The 18177-nt window shown below is 57.1% G+C and overlaps 1 protein-coding gene across 4 annotated transcripts in view; it reads right to left on the reverse strand.

Annotated features, from left to right (window-relative positions):
* SNAPC5 (small nuclear RNA activating complex polypeptide 5) overlaps positions 1 to 18177 on the reverse strand; it is a 717963-nt gene that overhangs the window by 144215 nt on the left and 555571 nt on the right. The window contains exon 1 of one of the 4 annotated variants that reach the window (XM_050796055.1): positions 9603 to 9606. The exons of the other annotated variants lie outside the window; for them this stretch is intronic. The gene's annotated coding sequence lies outside the window, so the exon portion shown is untranslated. Of the gene's footprint in view, positions 1 to 9602; positions 9607 to 18177 lie in introns of those variants that run through there. 4 annotated transcript variants of the gene reach the window in all.

Below are 18177 nucleotides of genomic sequence, written 5' to 3' on the forward strand. Positions count from 1 at the left end.
ATTTAGTAGTGCTCCACTGCTAGAGGGAGTGTCTGAGCTCCTAGCCTGACCCGTGAGGAACCCTCCCCCAACATCCCATCCATTTTGTCAGCTTTGCCCCCTCGCAGCTCCCTGCTCCACCCCGGGAAAAGCCTCCCCATGCTCTAACTCAGGGTGTTTCTTTCCTGGCCCCAGGCCTTTGCTCTGCCCTGGCTGTCTTCTCCCTAGAAGGCCCTCCTTGCCACCCACTCTTGACTCCTTCCCCAGGCACTACCCCCCTTCCCCCAACACCGCTCCTACATGGCTCAGAAGGGGGTCCACACGTGGGTGTATACATCGCAAGGCAGTGTGGGAAGGGTTCTGACAGATGATTGCCTGTCTGTCTCCTTCTTGGGACTGGGTATTCCTTGAGGGCGGGGCTGGGCCTTTCATCTCCTTGGGAAATGGCCAGGAACTCAGTGAGAGTTTGTCAAATGGGTAATAAGAATAGAATGAGCCTGTTGCTGAGCACAGGGACATCAGGGTTCCCCCTTCAGAGGCTTCTGCATGGTGTGGGCCTGAGGCATTCCATTCTGGTGGCAGACACCCTCCTGGAGTGGCCTTGGCCGACCCCAGCCCAGAGCATCTCTCAGGGCAGGTCCAGCCTGGCAGGACTTCCTCTTAGTGGGGGCACCCCCGGCCCACGCAGCTGTTCCCTGCGGCGTCATCATCTTCCCGAAGATGTTCCCCAATAACTCCCACGGTGTCCCTCCCTGGCTCGTACCCCCCCAGCAGGAAGTCCCCACTCCTCGGCCGCCCTATGCCTCCCCAGGCTCTCCTCTCCACAGCCCAGGCTCCCGCCAACACCAACAAACAGAAGACAGCCTGCTGCTCCCTGTGTGCCCCCTTGTTCTCACCCCAGAGCCTTTGCCTTCACCGTAAATGCTGCCTATAGCTTCTCCCCAGTCTTTCCCTTGGTCCAAAGCCTGCCCCTCCCTCAGGCCCCGCTGAAATGCAGCCTCCCAGAGGTGCCTCCGCAGATCCCCTTGTTGGCTAGCGCTTAGCTTCCTCTGCTGTCTGCTGGAATTATTTATTCTGGGCTGATGTCCCTGTGAGCCTGGAATGGAGCTTCCTGAGACTCCGTCCTGTCACGGGAGGTGCTTTTTCTGTAGATTGGTGCGTGGAGATTTGCCATGCCTCACAGACAGGGAGGCTCAGGCTCAGGTCTTTGAAGCCAGCCTCCCCACTCCTGGCTATAAGGCCTCGAACAACTGACTTAGCCTCTCCGAGCCTCGGTTTTCCCTCCTGTGAAATGGAGATAATGATCGAATCCCCCTCTAGTAGTGCCTTGGATCTGACAAATGCTTCCTCTGGACAAGCCCCCTCATGGAGCAGGTAGCCTGCTAGGCCAAGGGGACACGCCACCCACAGCCTGCACCCCGCTGGCTCCCAACCACACTCCAGCCCCAGGCACCCCACAATTCCTTCCCCATGGCCCTGAATAGCCCAGGGCTACCTGTTTGTAGGAGGTGTGGGCAGAGCTGGAGGTAGAAAGGGAAGCAGGGAGGCTGAGAGGGGCCAGTTTTGCCCATGCCACCCATCCTGGTGAGGAACTCTGAGGTCTTCAAGAAATTTAACTTTGAGCCTGTCCTTCCCAGTCATTCTGAAAGCACATTAGCTACATTTGTCAAGGCAGGAAGATGGTTTGGTTTATAGCTTTTAAATATTTAGACATACAGTAGGTGGGCGCTGGGTCCTGCCAATGTTAGGGGAGGCTGGACACCTTGCAGGGGCATTGTGCGGATTAAACAGTTTGGCCCCTATGCAGTGGTTAAGTTAGCAGGTTGCCCAGGACACAGAAGCACAGGTGGTGCTAGTCACTATCACCAAGATATGAAAGGCTGAGGATAGGAATCGGGGTGAGTGTGGCCGCCCCTGGAAGAGCTGGGGAGCAGGAGGAGGAGGAGAGCTGCTTGAATTCCCCACCGTGTAGGGTGCACACTGGCACAGACTCTTCTGCCGCTGCTGGTATGCAGATGCTGGTAGCATGGCCTCCTTTCTCCTCTATGGGTACTCATCCCCCCAGGGTCATCGGGTAGGGCCTCACTGAGAAGGCGTTGCTGTGCTGGCCAGAGAGGGGTCTCACCATGTCACAGGGAGGCTGTTTATGTAAAGGAAGAAAGCTGTTAGGCCCTGGGACAACAATCGAAGCTAGTACTTCTGTTCGTTTTATAATTTTGGAAACTTACTATTATTGTTATTTTACTGTATAGCAATGTATAGTCAGACCATTGTCAAAATGTTAACACATAGAGATAAGCCAAGGGAAAAAAAGCCACTGGCATTCCCCTTGCTGGGACAAAGCCATCACGAACATTATTTTGGGGTTTTCTTACACTCCAAGGGCTGAACCTAGAATTGTTTTTGGATAAGGCTTTGGAAAAGAATTCTAGGTTCAGCCCTCGGGCTGTAAGGAAACCCCAGTCTCTGTGGGTTTGAAACTCTGCGATGAAAAAGTTTAATTCTAGAAATGTCTCCCTGGTCCTGTCCTCTCCCTGCCCATCCCATTTCTCCCTTCCTGGGTCTGCTCAGCCCTTCTGACCTAGCCTCTGCCTACCCCTGAATTGCCTGGCTCCATCCAGCCCCCAAACCTTTGCTCAGGATACGAATCAAGATAAGCAATGGACCAGGCCAAGAGCTCATCTGAGCTGACCCCTTTGTTTTACTTGGTGGGAAAGCGGGGACACACAGCGATGTGGTGGCACTGCTGGGACAAAGGCTGAAACCTTCTGACTCCCAGTCTGCTGCTCTTCCCCGTAACCTATAACTGCTTGCCCTCTGTCTGTCTGATTCTTCTCCATCCATCAAACCTCCTGCCTCCTCCAGGGAGCCTTCCCGACTGCCATATGAGAAGCCTCTCCCTCCCACAGCTCACTGGTCATGATAAATAACATACTGAACACTTAGGCACAGTTCTAAAAACCACAGAATAACCCTATTATCCCCATTTTATAGATAATGAACCTAAGGCTTTGAGACACAAAGTAAATTGCCGAAGATAATCCGGAGTTGACAGTGGCAGACCCAAGCCCTTCAGAGCCCCTGTCCTTCTTGACCCTACCTTCTCCTGAGCGGTTAAGTCCTGACCTTGAGGTCCTTCCAGGCAGCTAGGGTACAGCAGAAAGAGCACTGGACTTGGAGTCCAATCACCTGGCTGCAAGAGCCAGCTGTGCTGCCACTGCCCAGCTGTGGGAGCTTGGGGGAGCCTCAGCACCTCTTTTGGCCTCTATTTCCTCCTCTGTAAAATGGGATCACACTGTCTGCCCTGCCCACTTCAGAGCCTATTTGAGAACTACTGAGGAAGAGTGCTGGTTGGACTCACGGCAGAGTGTGTTCCCCAAATGTAAGATACCCCAAACTCCTGACAGTACTCAACAGTAAGTTTGCACAGAAAATAATACAGGGGCAGGGGCTCCGTTTGCTGAGGCACTTGGTTGAGGACTGAGCTGGGGAAGAGCTGGGCAGACCGCCTGGCTCCCTGAAGAGTGCATGGGCCTCTGTCCCCTCCTGGCTTCCAGGGGAGGACTGTCTAGCCCTGACGGGCTCCATCCCCTCTGGCCTAGGTTCTGAGTGCAGCCTGAGGCTGCTGGGGCCTGCTCCTTCCCATGGGCCCGTTCCTCCCACATGTAGGTCTTAGATGTTGGCCCGGAACTCAGGGGCTTGGGCTCTGCCCCGCAAAGGGGGTTTCTGTGTAGTTTGGGAAGGACAAAGAATGTCTTTTGCCAACAGGGCAGAAATGACATGGTGGGTATTCCTGGCAGGCACATAGAAGTGGTATGCTAGCCTTCAGTCTGACATGAGCACCACCGAGCCAGGGAAATGCACTTTTAATTACAGCGTGGATGTAGCCGGCTGGACTCAAGCGTTGTATTGTATTTTATTTATTTGTTTGTTTGTTTTTTTGAGATGGGGTCTCACTCTGTCATCCAGGCTAGAGTTCAGTGGCACCATCTCAGCTCACTGCAATCTCTGTCTCCCAGGGTCAAGTGGTTCTCCTGCCTTAGCCTGCTGAGTAGCTGGGATTACAGGGGCCTTCCACTACGCCCGGCTAATTTTTGTATTTCGGTAGAGACAGGGTTTCGCCATGTTGGCCAGGCTGGTCTCAAACTCCTGACCTCAGGTGATCTGCCCACCTCGGCCTCCCGAAGTGCTGAGATTACAGGTGTGAGCCACCACACCCGGCTGATCTGAGTGTTTTATAGTATCCGAGTGGAAGGAACATTAACCAATTCCCCCGACGGGGGCTGGGGGATGGACTCACAGATGCTGAGGCCAGATTCGAGGGAAGGGCAGGGAGCAGGGCAAGGCCTTCTCCAGAAGAGTCAGATGTGACAGGTGATGGGTGGAGGAGAGAGGAGAGGTGGGAGGGAGCAGCCTCGGAAGAGAGAGAGTGCCCTGATGTGGCAGTCAGGCCCGCCTGAGATGGAATCCAGGCTGGTGACTTCCTGGCTGGGCAACCCTGGGCAAGTTGCTCAGCCTCTCAGCCTCTCAGCCTCGGAGCCTCAGCTTCTGTTTCTCTAAAACGGACATAATAGTTGCTTTTTTGCCAGGATATTATAAAGACTATAGATAATGTGTATAAAGTGCTGAGCATAGAGCCTTTACATGCAAGTGTAAAGAAGGAAAAACTTTATTTCCCCAGGGTAAGAATCAAATCTTTGATTTCCATGAATTTTATAATTTCAAAAAATTGTTTTTCTTACTATAAAGCAATATGTGGTCATTGACAAAATATTAGTATACAGAGATTTTAAAAAGCCACGGATAGTCCCTTTGTCAATTATTATTTATGATTGTAATTTATTTATCTGAGACAGAGTTTCATCTGTCGCCCAGGCTGGAGTGCTGTGGTGTGATCTTGGCTCACTGCAGTCTCCGCCTCCCAGGTTCAAGCGATCCTCCTGCCTCAGCCTCCTGAGTAGCTGAGATTACAGGTGCGCAGCACCACGCCCGGCTAATTTTTGTACTTTATGAGATAGGGTTTCGCCGTATTGCCCAGTCTGATCTTGAACCCCCTGGGGCTCAAGTGATCTCCCACCTTGGCCTCCCAAAGTGCTGGGATTATAGGCATGAGCCACCGCATTTGGCCATTGTTTATTAAGTGTTACTGGTGGGATGTGAGGCGTCAGAAAGGTCTGATGGCCTAAATATTCTCAGAGTCCCTGAAATTATTCTGCTTCGACTGACCCTCATTTTGCCAATGTTTAAGCTGCTAAGTGCAGGTGAGGGCAGCATGGAGGTGGCAGGCCTTGGAAGCTGGTTCCCCTCCTGGAGAACACCAGCCTCCCTGTGAAAGAAGGTCCTGCCCAGCCATCTCCCAGACCAGCAGCTTTTTCCATGAAATGCTACAGAAAAGGGCAAATAATTCAAGTTTTGGAGCCACACAGGCCTGGGTTGCAAGCTGACTTGGACCTTCAGATGCTTTGTCATGTTATTTTGGTAGAAATGATGCATGCGATTGTTTTTAGAAGGTGTAAAGAGGAAACCACGAACCCTACCACCGGAGGCTGTGAAGCATCCTTCTAGTTGTGTCTCTATGCAGAGAGGGCTGTGCACAGTGTCTTGGCACTTGCCTAATTCAGCTCTCGAAGCTTCACAGAGGTGAGCAAGGTGGAGTGTCAAGGCCGGGACGTGGTGGGGGTGACAATGGGATGCTGGCCCTTTATGAGATAGAGTTCATATTTATATGTGTCCTGTGTTCATAATGTGTGTTCCAGTCAGGGCTGGTGGAGAGACCTGTGCATGCAGGGGGAGAAGGAGCTATCAGAAAGCATGCCAGGCCAGGTGTGGTGACACACGCCTGTGATCTCAGCACTTTGGGAGGCTGAGATGGGCTGATCGCTTGAGGTCAAGAGTTTGAGAACAGCTTGGCCAACATGTTGAAACCCTGTCTCTGCTAAAAATAATTAGTCGGGCGTGGTGGTGCACACCTGTAATCCCAGCTACTCAAGAGGCTGAGGCAGAAGAATCACTTGAATCCAGGAGGCGAAGGTTGCAGTGAGCCAAGATCAGGCCACTGCACCCCAGCCTGAGTGACAGAGGGAGACTCTGTCTCAAAAAAAAAAAAAAACACACACACAAAAAAAACAGGCATGCCAGTGCCAACTAGGACAGGGCCCTCCAAGGGTCTCTCATCTATCCTGCACCATTTTCCAGGAAGCCAGTATGACACTGTGGTTTAAGACAGCAAACATGGGGTGCTGGGCTGCCTGGATTCAAAGCCAAGCTCTGCCACTTGCTAGCTGCCTGACCTGGGGCATGTTTCTCGATTTCCTCATGCCTCAATTTCCTCGTTTGAAAAGTGAGGGCCAATAATAGAACTTCTGTCATAGAGTTCCCTGAAGTTTAAATAAATGAATTCAAATAAAGCACTTACCATTCCTGGCACAAGGTGAGTGATTCATACGTGTTCGTTGTTATTAATGTTATTATTGTTATTCTATGACCACATTGCTCACGCTATGGAACCAGCCGGACAGCTCCAGGGGATCGGGGGCCAAACGGGTCTGGGCTCGGGAGCTCTGGGTTCCCAGATGGTCCTGCCTCTCCCTCCCTGAAACTCTTTGTCTCTCGATCTTGCTCACCAATAGCACCCACCTTTTATCAAGGTTTGGGGAGGCAACAGTCACATTGGATATTTGGGAACATACGGTGTAATTTGTAAAGCCCTGGCTTATGTAAGCCCCCTGTTATTCTTGGCTACTTCTGATCTTCCATCCCCTAGATCAGAAGAGCTGGAGAAACAGTTGTTCTTGTGGTGGTGGTTTTTTAAAAACTGGCCTTTCAGGACCTTCTGAATTGATCTCCCATTTTATGTAGAGGGAACCCAAGGCCCAGGGAAGTGAAGTATTGTCACCTACCATGAAGTGGCTCTGCTGGGCTTCCAAGTGCAAACTAGGAGCTCCTTTCCAGATACTGGGCAGTGACCCGGCTCCGTGTCCATGCTGCAGGCTCTGAGAGCTGTGATGCTGCTGATGCTTTGCTTGAATCTTTCAGCATAGCTCCATGCTCAAGTAATGCTGTTCTGGAAGAATCATAGAAGCACATCTTTAGCCCTCTTATACAGAGGAAGAAACTGAGGCTCAAAGAGGAGGACTGGCTGCTCTGGGTCAATGGTGACCAGGGCAGGGGGCTTGAGCCCAAGGTTCTTGGTGTCTGGGCCAGTGCTGTGCCCACTCCTTTCTATTTAGTGCACTTGCTGAGCCCTCCACGAAGGAGGAACAGAGGAACAGAGCCACAGTGGGGAGTGCTGTTGGCACCAAGAAGATGGCGGGAGAGGGTAGAAGCCTGGCTCTTGGGGCCAGGCCTGAGGTGTAGGACAGAATGGCATGTGGCTTTGCTCAAGACCATATTTCCAGGAGGGGGTTTCTTTATCCATCTTAAAGCCATCCTTTCATGAAGGTTGGAGAGGGAGGAGACCAGGCTTGTTCTATCCTGCAGTTGGGGAAACTAAGGCAGAAAGCTTCAGAACAACATAGTGATTCATTTACGGCCAAAAGAGGCCATGTCAGCGCCTTCTGCTCTCAGCTCTCCAACTTCCAAAGCTCTGGCCCAGATACCCCCAGCCCTTGAGGGTACCCTCAGACTGAAGGGATCTAGAGGCAGAGGGTAAAGCCCACTCAGCCTCTCACTTGCTGGATGACTTTGGAACAAGTCGTAGTTCTTCTCTGGCCTTGGTTTCCTAATATGTATAATATGTTGATGGTAATTCCTGGCCTCACTCATCCCCTGAGGACAGATATAATCATAAATGGATGTGACTTTTCTTTGAAAATTATAAAATGGACTGGGCATGGTGGCTCACACCTATTATCCTAGCATTTTGGGAGGCCCAGGCGGGCAGATTGCTTGAGCCCAGGAGACCAGCCTGGGCAACATGGTGAAACCCTGTCTCAAAAAAAAAAAAAAAAAAAAAAAAAAAAATTAGCTGGGCATGGTGGTGCATGCTTGTGGGCCCAGCTACTCGGGAGGCTGAGGTAGGAGGATCACCTGAGCCCAGGATGTTGAGGCTGCAATGAGCCGTGCATTCCAGCCTGCGTGACAGAGCACAGCGCTGTCTCAAAAAAAGGAAAGAAAGAAAATATAAAGTGAAGGGCAAGTGTGTGAGGTGAAGAGAACTTAGATGGCAGGCATAGCTGTTGGGGGAAGAGGCTACTATGGGAGGTATCCATACTCTGTGGGGACATTGTGTTTTCAATATTACTCCATTTTTCATGTTGTCTTATATAATTAACTTGTCTTTTTATTGTCCCTGAAATTAACTTTAAAACAAGGGTAAAGAAATACAGAGAAGCAGAGAGAGAAAGAAGGAAAGAAAGAAAATCCATAGTCCCAACTCCCAGGACCCCACCTCGGACCCCGCCAGGGGAACCACTGTGAACATTTTGGTGGAATTCCTTCCAGGCCTTTTTCCATGCATATGTATCAAAATAGCAGTATGTATAGGTGTATTGAAGACCATAGAATATTTTATTGATTGTTTTATGAAGTTTTCTTTTTTCCATTGGCAATATCTCAACAACATTTCACTCTGTCAGCACATGTTCTTTGATGGTATTCTTTATTCACGGTGGGGAGTGTTCTGTGGGTGGGCCTACAGTGGTTTGGTGCACCAGCCACTATAGATCCAAGCTGTTTAAGTGACATGGAAACTGATAACACCATGAGGTTTCTATCTTCAGTCTCTGCCCCAGGGGATGAGGCTGGGAGTGGACTGGGGGCTTAGGAGACTTTTGGGACATGAGGCCCACTGTCTGACAACTTAGGCTGGGGCGGGACTCAAGAGGGGTGGCTGGGAAGAGGGAGAAAGACCAACTCCCCATGGGTGGGCACAAATCTGTCTGCACCCAAGCCCTCCTCCACCTGTTCTCAGGGCCTCCTGCAGGGCTTGGGACGGCTTTTCTCTTCTGCTGACCTCTGGCCAGGGCCACCCTGGTGTGGGCAAACCAGTGGTGGAGGATGTCCAGAGACAGTGTGGCCTGGAGCTCGCCTTGTTCCCTGCTCAGCCCTCCAGGTCCTGAGCCCTGGGGAGGGGACTTGGTTCCATGACACTGAGGCCAAAGGCTGCTCTTCTAGACTTGAGGAAGGCCTTGAGGGGCAAGGAAGAGGGAAGGGGGTGGTTTATCTTGGGCTCAAGGGTCATCTGATCTTACCTGTCATATGACAGGTGGGAACACTGAAGCCCAGAGATGGGAGGACTTTTGCCCAAGGTCCCACAGCAAGCGGTAGAAGTGTCAGGCCTGGTGACCTGCCTAGGGCTCCTTCCGTGACACCTCACTGGATGGGAAAGCATTGCCACTGAGGACACTGTCCCTACAGCCAGAATCCTGGTGCGACTACATACACTCATTGTCAGATGTATGACAATGGCCAAGTTGCTTCACTTCCTGGTGCCTCAGTTTCCCCCTCTCCAAAATGGTTCTAAGAATTGTCACAGCTGTATTTCATAGGGTTGCTGTGGGGCTTAAACAGGTAAATTCATGTAAAGTGCTTTGAACACTGCCTAGCACACAGTAGGCACTCCTAAATGTTAGTGGTTGGAGTTTTCTCTCCAGCCGTCCAGAAAATGTGAAGGCCGACTTGTGCCCCGGCCCTTCTCTCACCAAATCTGCAATCCCAAAACTGGCTGAGCTGGCAGAACACACAGAACATGAGGACATCACCTTTCAGGTACGCTCAGCTGAGACTCGGGTTTGTCCTCTTGGGACTGTGTTTTCCCTGGATGTGCTAACAGGAGCCTGGACTTTCTGGATATTTTTATTTGCTGCGTCACGTGGGATAAGTTACTTCCCCTCTCTTGGAAACAAGGGTTGGACTTCAGGACAGTTATAGCTCCTGCCAGTGCCAAAGCAGGTTTGGGATGCAGCCTGGATCGGGGGGACTTGACAGCTGGGGACTTAGCAGGTGTTATGGACTGAACTGTGTCCCCCCAGAATTCACATGTTGAAGTCCTAACCCCCAGTGCCTCAGGATGTTATGGTATTTGGTGACAGGGCTTTTAAAGTAAAGAGATGACTAAGGTAAAATGAAGCCATCAGGGTGGGCCCTGATCTAAATCTGCCTAGTGTCCTTATCAGAAGCGGAAATCTGCACAAAGACATGTAGAATTGGCCCTCCCTATCTGTGGGCTCCTCATCCATGGATTCAACCAACTCTGGATTGAAAATATTTGAGGGAATAAAAGGATGTTTGTATCTGTGCTGAATATGTATGGACTTTTTTTCTCATCATGATTCCTGAAACAATACAGTATAACAACGATTTACATAGCATTTGCATTGTGTTAGGTATTATAAATAATCTGGAAATGATTTAAAGTATAGGGAAAGATGTGCATAGTTTATATGCAAATACTGTGCTATTTCATATAAGGGACTTGAGCATCTGTAGATTTCAGTATCCGAGGCTGGGTTGTGGAACCAGTTCTCCATGGATACCGAGGGAGGCCTGTACAGAGGGAGACCTTATAGAGACACAGGAAGAAGATGGCCATCAGTAAGCTAAGGAGAGGGGTCTCAGAAGAAATCAACCCTGCCAGCACAATTTTTTCTTTTTTTTTGAGATGGTGTCTCACTCTGTTGCCCAGGCTGGAGTGCAGTGGTACGACCTTGGCTCACTGCAACCTATGCTTCCCGGGTTCAAGCAATTCTCCTGCCTCAGCCTCCCGAGTAGTTGGGATTACAGGCCCGTGCCACCACTCCCAGCTAATTTTTTTTTTTTTTTTTTAAGACAGAGTCTCGCTCTGTCACCCAGGCTGGGGTGTAGTGGTGTGATCTCGGCTCACTGCAACCTCTGTCCCCCAGGTTCAAGCGATTCTCCTGCCTCAGCCTCCAAGTAGCTGGGACTATAGATGCCTGCTACCACGCCCAGCTAATTTTTTTTTTTTTTTTTTTTTGTATTTTTAGTAGAGACAGGGTTTCCCCGTGTTAGCCAGGATGGTTTTGATCCTGACCTCGTGATCCGCCCACCTCGGCCTCCCAAAGTGCTAGGATTACAGGTGTGAGCCACGGCACCCAGCCACTCCCAGATACTTTTTGTATTTTTAGTAGAGACGGGGTTTCACCATGTTGGTCAGGCTGGTCTTGAACTCCTGACCTCAGATGAGCTGTCCACCTTGGCCTCCCACAGTGCTGGGATTACAGGCGTGAGCCAGTATGCCCAGCCATCCCTGCTGACACCTTGATCTCAGACTTCGAACCTCCAGAACTATGAAAAAAATAACTGGCTGTTGTTTAAGCCACTCAGTCTGTGTGCCTTGTTATGGCAGCCCACACAGACGGATACAGTGGGGTAAAGGTTGTTCATCTGGCTCCGTAAGGATGGTTTTGGATTCACCAGGTTGCCAGGACCTGTTGAGGGCAAGGATATGTGTTCCTGGTGCTTCCAAGAGTCCTTCAGCGTTGGGTCTGTGGCCCCTGGGGTGTCTGGGATAACAGAAACCAGGGCTGAGCATGTAGAGAATGGTGGATCATTCTAGCCCCACTGTGTGCCAGCCCTGTGAGTTCTTTGTCTCCCTTAGTCCTCCCAGCACTTCAGGGTAGATATTCTTAACGACGTTTTTCAGAGGGGGAAACAGCGGCTCAGAGAGTCACCTGCCCAAGGATTCCAGCCGATGTCTGCCTGACCCCAGACACATGCTCTTTCCTGCATACCCTGTGCCCCTCCAAAAAGGCCTCCCACACTGCCCTGTGCCCCTGTCACTGCGTGGCGGTGTAGACCCTGGCACCCTGTACCCCAAAGGCAAGGGAGAGCCAGGAAGGGCCCAGGCTCCAAAGCAGGAATGTACCCCCCTGACCCCCCACCCTCAGCTTTCCTCAGCCCTTTTTCTGTTGTTTCTTTGGTCAGCCGGGCCCTGTTATCTTCCTCTGAGCCTGACGCCTTGTTCTTCCTGTTTAAAATTCAGACTCTGGACTTTTCCTTTGGGGGCGGTTATATGTTTGTTTTGTGTTTTGGATTCTCCTCCAGCCCCTGTCTCTGGCACTTTAGGTCACCCAGCCTTAGCACTAACCCCGTTCTGAATACCCCAGTGCCTGAGTGAGTAGCGGGTCCTCTCTGCCCAATTCCCTGGCAGGGGAAGAAGGAGGATTCTGCCGCTCTTTCTCTGGCTGTCACATCCAGGCTCCACCAGCCCTGTTCCGCTGCCCCCTGTTCACCCCACGGCTCCCCCTCCGGTCCCATCCCACGCTGAGGGGCTCCAGGTTCCCTGCAGCACTCTGTTTTGAACCCAGCATACCCCAGGAAGGAGATTCAGCCAAAAGAGCTCAGCCCGATGGGCTCCGTTTTTGATAGTGGAGACAAGACCCTAAAATACCTGGCATTGCTGCCTAAGGAGAGAGGACATGGAAATGGGAGCAAGGAGACCTGGGTTCCCATCTTGGCTGTGCACTCTGTGCTGTGTGAGCTTGGACGGGTCATGTCCCTCTCTGGACCTCAGTTTTGCCACAGAAGGGTGGCTGGGAGTTGGGCCCGCTGCGCCTGAGGGCCTCCCAACCTGGTAAGCTGTGAGTTCAGGTCATCATGAGATGCTCCTGAGGACTCCGAGTGGGGTGACTGTGCGGAGACCCAGAGGATAGAGCACAAGCAGGGGGTGAAGTGTGCTCAGCTTTACAGTGCAGACCCAGCCCCACCTCCTCCAGGCAGCCTTCTCTGGCCGCCTGGGCTGTCGTCTGGGCCAGGATTCCGCCCTCACCAGGAACACTGGGAAGGCCTTAGGCTTGTAATGAAATGTTGGGAAGATTTTTTTTTTTTTTTTTAAGACAGAGTCTTACTCTGTCGCCCAGGTTGGAGTGCAGTGGTACAATCTCAGCTCACCACAACCTCCGCCTCCTGGGTTCAAGCAATTCTCCTGCCTCAGCCTCCCGAGTAGCTGGGACTACAGGCACCTGCCACCATGCTTGGCTAATTTTTTATATTTTTAGTAGAGATAGGATTTTGCTATGTTGGTCAGGGTGGTCTCAAACTCGTGAAACTCAAGTGATCCGCCTGCCTTGGCCTGCCAAAGTGCTGGGATTACAGGCGTGAGCCACCGCACCTGGCCTTGATTTTTAACCTCTCTGAGCCTCAGTGTGTTTCTTCGTCAAATGGAAATAATAATATCTATCTTGCAGGACTGTTGGGAATACTGGAGATGGTGTGGGGCCTAGCACAGAATAGTGGGCCGGATGATCATTATCTCCCAGTAGGAGAGTGTATGTGAGGGCTTCTCCCTGGCTGTGAGCTCCTAGACAGCAGGCATCTGGTCACACCTATCCTTGGGTACCCCTGGCCCAGGGACCACTGACTGAAAAGGGGGCTGCATCAGTGGGATGTGGTGTCAGGCATCCCTTGACCTTCCCTCACTTCCACTGCTCACCTTTCTACTCCAGCTCTTGCTAGGGCAACGATTTCTGTGCAGGTGCCAACTGATAGCACTTGGCCTCCTGGCCTTGCAGCCCAGCTTAGTGCTTGCTTCCTGCCCCAGGTGACAAGAACCAGCGGGTGATGTTTTCCTTCCAAATTGCAGGGGACCAATTCTGAGCTGCATCCTACCCATTCCTCAGAGGGTCCCCGGAATTATGGGACCCCAGGACCCCACAGCAGTGCTAGCTTCTTAATGCCCCTCAGGCTGGCTTTTATTCCTTGCCTGTTTCACCCATCCCAGGCCCTCATTTCTGACTCTGGGGGGCATCTGGGAGAGTCCCGAGACTTTGAGGAAGGTCCCCTGGGATGGTGGTCAGTGCGTGGGCTGCAGCCGGCATGCCTGGAAACCTCAGGCTGAACCCAGCTGGGTGGGGCAGGAGCCTGGTGATGAGGCACAGCCCTGAGCAGCGCCTTTGCCCAGATTCTCTCTGCTCTGCTCAGCGACGCAGAGGTAGGGGCTCACTGTCCCATCTTGTGGGCGGACCCGCATGATGAAAGTAGCAGAGCTGGGCATGGAAGTCCCCCTGCAGATTCCTAGTCCACCCAGGCCTCATTCATCCTCCTGGCTCCCTGAGGAAGGGCCGGAGCCGAGTTCTGCTCCACTCCTTTTTCCTTTCATTTCCGGGTTTTGGAATATCTTTTCTGTTTACTAATTTTAGAAAAAGTCTAGCTGTTTTTTCCCATCTCTCAACTCTTCCCCTTTGAACCCTCAGGGAAGGCCCTGTAGCCAGAGGCAGAGGTCTGAGGGGCCTCCTGCACCCACCCGAGGGCCCTGTAGCCTCCCCCAGGGAAGGGGAAAGCTGGCTGCCCCAGAGCGCCTTGCAAAGGTCCAGCTGTTAGGAGCCTTAGTTTCCACATCTGTAAAGTGGGCCCAATAACATAGCTGACCTTATAGGGCCCTTGTGAAGATTGGTTCAGATAATACAGAAGATGACCCCTGGTGAGCTGGCTCTATTTTATTGATTGTCCTGAGTGGCTCCCTACCTCCTCAGGCAGCAGAATCAGGTTCTGGCAGACTTGGGTGAGGTATGGGATGGTACAATCTCAGCTCACCACAACCTCCGCCTCCTGGGTTCAACCCCCCCCCCCCCCCCCCCCCCCCCCCCCCCCCCCCCCCCCCCCCCCCCCCCCCCCCCCCCCCCCCCCCCCCCCCCCCCCCCCCCCCCCCCCCCCCCCCCCCCCCCCCCCCCCCCCCCCCCCCCCCCCCCCCCCCCCCCCCCCCCCCCCCCCCCCCCCCCCCCCCCCCCCCCCCCCCCCCCCCCCCCCCCCCCCCCCCCCCCCCCCCCCCCCCCCCCCCCCCCCCCCCCCCCCCCCCCCCCCCCCCCCCCCCCCCCCCCCCCCCCCCCCCCCCCCCCCCCCCCCCCCCCCCCCCCCCCCAGGGTCCCCCCCCCCACCCCCCCCCCCCCCCCCCCCCCCCCCCCCCTTGCCCCCCCCCCCCCCCCCCCCCCCCCCCCCCCCCCCCCCCCCCCCCCCCCCCCCCCCCCCCCCCCCCCCCCCCCCCCCCCCCCCCCCCCCCCCCCCCCCCCCCCCCCCCCCCCCCCCCCCCCCCCCCCCCCCCCCCCCCCCCCCCCCCCCCCCCCCCCCCCCCCCCCCCCCCCCCCCCCCCCCCCCCCCCCCCCCCCCCCCCCCCCCCCCCCCCCCCCCCCCCCCCCCCCCCCCCCCCCCCCCCCCCCCCCCCCCCCCCCCCCCCCCCCCCCCCCCCCCCCCCCCCCCCCCCCCCCCCCCCCCCCCCCCCCCCCCCCCCCCCCCCCCCCCCCCCCCCCCCCCCCCCCCCCCCCCCCCCCCCCCCCCCCCCCCCCCCCCCCCCCCCCCCCCCCCCCCCCCCCCCCCCCCCCCCCCCCCCCCCCCCCCCCCCCCCCCCCCCCCCCCCCCCCCCCCCCCCCCCCCCCCCCCCCCCCCCCCCCCCCCCCCCCCCCCCCCCCCCCCCCCCCCCCCCCCCCCCCCCCCCCCCCCCCCCCCCCCCCCCCCCCCCCCCCCCCCCCCCCCCCCCCCCCCCCCCCCCCCCCCCCCCCCCCCCCCCCCCCCCCCCCCCCCCCCCCCCCCCCCCCCCCCCCCCCCCCCCCCCCCCCCCCCCCCCCCCCCCCCCCCCCCCCCCCCCCCCCCCCCCCCCCCCCCCCCCCCCCCCCCCCCCCCCCCCCCCCCCCCCCCCCCCCCCCCCCCCCCCCCCCCCCCCCCCCCCCCCCCCCCCCCCCCCCCCCCCCCCCCCCCCCCCCCCCCCCCCCCCCCCCCCCCCCCCCCCCCCCCCCCCCCCCCCCCCCCCCCCCCCCCCCCCCCCCCCCCCCCCCCCCCCCCCCCCCCCCCCCCCCCCCCCCCCCCCCCCCCCCCCCCCCCCCCCCCCCCCCCCCCCCCCCCCCCCCCCCCCCCCCCCCCCCCCCCCCCCCCCCCCCCCCCCCCCCCCCCCCCCCCCCCCCCCCCCCCCCCCCCCCCCCCCCCCCCCCCCCCCCCCCCCCCCCCCCCCCCCCCCCCCCCCCCCCCCCCCCCCCCCCCCCCCCCCCCCCCCCCCCCCCCCCCCCCCCCCCCCCCCCCCCCCCCCCCCCCCCCCCCCCCCCCCCCCCCCCCCCCCCCCCCCCCCCCCCCCCCCCCCCCCCCCCCCCCCCCCCCCCCCCCCCCCCCCCCCCCCCCCCCCCCCCCCCCCCCCCCCCCCCCCCCCCCCCCCCCCCCCCCCCCCCCCCCCCCCCCCCCCCCCCCCCCCCCCCCCCCCCCCCCCCCCCCCCCCCCCCCCCCCCCCCCCCCCCCCCCCCCCCCCCCCCCCCCCCCCCCCCCCCCCCCCCCCCCCCCCCCCCCCCCCCCCCCCCCCCCCCCCCCCCCCCCCCCCCCCCCCCCCCCCCCCCCCCCCCCCCCCCCCCCCCCCCCCCCCCCCCCCCCCCCCCCCCCCCCCCCCCCCCCCCCCCCCCCCCCCCCCCCCCCCCCCCCCCCCCCCCCCCCCCCCCCCCCCCCCCCCCCCCCCCCCCCCCCCCCCCCCCCCCCCCCCCCCCCCCCCCCCCCCCCCCCCCCCCCCCCCCCCCCCCCCCCCCACCCCAGCCAGCCTCAGCACAAGGAGGGCACAGTGATCCCCATGTAGCTGGCTCCCAGCATCCTGCCGCCAGCTCCCCAGGCTGCCCGTCTGCAAGCCCTACCCAGCCCTGCCCGGCCCGCCAGGGTGGCTGAGGGCCTGGAGCCGATGGAATCAGCGTGCCCTTCCCTTCTTTGTCTGCTGGTGCTTCCTTCCCTTCACAGCGTGCTTTCTTTTTTCTGGTTTATCAGGCCCTGGGGAAAGCCTGGGCCAGCCAGGCTCCCAGCCGAGCACCCTTGGGAGGCCGCCAGCCGGGAGCAGACATCCCCGTCTCAGTCTCCAGGCCAGCGGCTCAGCAGTCCCCTCCCTCCACCTGATCCCAGCAGCTCCAGCCTGGCGGCCAGGGCCCAGGGACCCAGGCCCAATCCTAGCATGGAGGTGGTGGGTTCCCCAGTGTCCTGGGACCTGAGAGTTTCTCCTTCATAGGGTGGAAGCCCGAGGAGCCCTTTGGATACATTGAGATCCACCCCCCTCCTCACTTTAGGAGGGAGGAAACCGAGGTCTACAGACAGGCAGTGCCTGGAGGAGCCGGACCCCGGCTCAGGGCTCCTTCTCAACCAGCCGCAGCTTCCTCTCCTCTTCCGCAACACAGCAGGCAAGTCCAAGGGTCTGTGGTCCGAAAATTCCAGCTGTGTATTGTGACCCCATCACTCACTAGCTGGGCAAGTTAACAAACATCTGTTCTTCAGTTTACAAATCTATACAATGAAGGTAATGATGCCTGTTTCACTGGCTGTTCTGAAGGCTAGAGGAGCCAATGTAGCTGACTGCCCACCCCAGGATGGGCATTCTCAAAGGCAGTGATATTGCCGTTTGCTCAAGGGAGCAAAACTTGGTTCAGGAAGGGGGTTAAAACAAGTCTTAAATTATGAATATACATAGAGTGCATAGCAGATTTTCAGTATCTCTGTGCGACTAGAATTTTGTAGTGGGGAACGATTAGAAAAAACTGTTACAAAGATTCTTTGGGGGATAGGAGTCCTTGTGAACAAAAAGGTGAGAAACATCACTCTAGAGTTAGAGCTCCGTTACTTCATCCCTCTACATACCCCTTTCCTCTCTTCTCTGGCTGCCCCCACCCAGCACAGGCTGTGCAGTAAGGTCAGGAATCAGGTTATGCCCGTCTTCTCAAACACTCCTGAGAGGGGGTGGTGGGATCACCCAAGTTCTGACATCAGAAAAGCTCACTCATTTGTCCATTCATTCATTTGACTTTGCCCAAGGTCACAAAGCTACCTTTCAGAACAGAGCGCAAGTTGGGCAGTGACGGCCCTGATCCCAGCTCTCAATGAACAGCCAGGACAAACGGCTGGGAAATGTGATACACCTGTACTAGAGGCGGGACCAAAGCTGGGTGGGCAGGCTAGGTGGGGTGGCAGGCTCATCAGAGAAAAAGGGACATATGAGGGGGGCTTTGATGTATGGGTAGGAGTTCTCAGAAAGAATAGGGCAGAAGGAAGTGCCAGGTTAGGGGACACAATCTGAGCAAAGATACAAAAAGTATGCCTGAGGACTGATGTGGGATTGGAGCTCTGGCAAGGAGTAGGTAAGCAGGAGACCATCACACCCAGGGGGTGACCTCACTGAGTAGCCTTGTTCATCATTTCTCTTTGGTCCAATTTCTCCCCTGTAATGTCTTTTTTTTTTAGATGGAGTCCAGTGGCACAATCTCAGCTCACTGCAGTCTCCAGCCTCCACCTCCCAGGTAC

Source organism: Macaca thibetana, chromosome 7 (assembly GCF_024542745.1).
Source record: "Macaca thibetana thibetana isolate TM-01 chromosome 7, ASM2454274v1, whole genome shotgun sequence".
Classification (NCBI taxonomy): Eukaryota; Metazoa; Chordata; class Mammalia; order Primates; family Cercopithecidae; genus Macaca; species Macaca thibetana.